Source organism: Rhinoraja longicauda, unplaced genomic scaffold, assembly GCF_053455715.1.
Source record: "Rhinoraja longicauda isolate Sanriku21f unplaced genomic scaffold, sRhiLon1.1 Scf001478, whole genome shotgun sequence".
Taxonomy (NCBI): domain Eukaryota; kingdom Metazoa; phylum Chordata; class Chondrichthyes; order Rajiformes; family Arhynchobatidae; genus Rhinoraja; species Rhinoraja longicauda.
Genome location: NW_027602693.1, coordinates 28,429 through 30,000, shown reverse-complemented (window position 1 = coordinate 30,000; position 1,572 = coordinate 28,429).

The following is a 1,572-nucleotide window of genomic DNA, read 5'->3' as shown; positions in this document are numbered from 1 at the left end:
ATGTAAAGACGTGCCGGTAGGTATGCGGGAACAGGGGAGTGAAGGGAGGTGGTGGTAAAGGAAGGGGTGGGAGAGCAGATGAGGGAAGGAAGGGTTTTTTAGGGATGAGGAAGGGAAGAGAGGGTATCGAGGGAGGGGAGTGGGGGAGTAGGTGGTAAAAAAAGGAAGTAGGGAGGGAGTGGGTGAGGACGGGAGCAGATGAGAGAAGGAATGGTGTTTAGGGATCAGGTAAAGGAGGGGATTTAGGGACAAAGTAAGGAAAGAGAGGATGAAGTAAGGGAGGGGAGTGTGGGAATAGTTGGAAGGAAGGTGGATGAGAGAAGGGATAGGCTGAGGAAAGGGAGAGGGCAGGTGAGGGTGAGGGTGAGGGTAGAGAAGGACATGAGAGTTGAGGGGAGAGGATGTGGGGGAAGGAGGAAAGACATAAGGAGAAGGATGGGGAGCGGGGCCTTCAGGTAAGATGATGGACAGACCATCTTTCACCATGCCAAGTAGCTGCTGTTTGGCTGTTCACCACTCACTCAGCCCATTTTCGGCAAAACATAAACACTGTAGGAACACTATAAGATGGGGAACAGGCCATTTAACCCATTAAATCTACTTTGCCATTCAACCATGGCTGATCTATTTTCTCTCAACCACATTCTATTGTCTTCTTTCTCCCTGTAACCTAATCAAGACCTAGCAATCTCTGCCTCAAAAATACCCAATGTCTTGGCCTCCACTGCTGTCTGTAGCAATGAATTCCACAGATTCACCACCCATTGCTCCTCATCTCCATTTTGAATGTATGACCTTTCATTTTGATGCTGTGACCTCTGGTCCTAGACTCTCTTATTACTGAAAACATTATTTTCACATCCACTTTATCTTGGGCCTAGATACCAATCATAAAAGTAATGCTTGCAAGGCAATCTTCTTCATAAGAAACGAAATTCGTAAAGTGAAACACTTTGTAGTTATAGCAGAGACTGAGACAGATGAGAGCAGGTTGAAAAAACGAAGACAACGAAAGCTGTGGGAGCACGCGAGCGCGTGTGTGCATTTGCACGCACAACTGATCCGGCCCGCATGAAGTCACATTTTGCCCATTCCGTCCCGTGACCTGAAATGAGTTTGTCACCCCTGGTTTTGAGGAATATTGGCCAGGTGCAGGCAAATGGGACTACTTGGTTAGACGACTTTGTCTGTACAGGTGAGTTGGGCTCAATGGTCTTTTTCCGTGCTGTTTACTCCAAAATCTAGGTGCCATACTTTTGTGCAATGTAATAATCAAGAAGAAAAGCCAACTAGAAAACGAGTAAGAAATAGAGCTGATGTGGAGTGCATACAGTTCTATTTCATTTTATAACCTGTTTCCCAGCCTCTCATTTACAATCTGCAATATAGCTCTTTTAACATTCTTTTATCCATTTTCCAAGATGGGCAAGAATACTTAGAGTCACTAATCTCTCGCTTTCTTGTAACTTAAAATTGAAGTATCTGTTTTTACAGAGAATGATCTGAGTTTACTGCAAATGTTACAACATTGTCAAATTTGTGGAATTATTGTGAAAAGTCAAACATACTTAC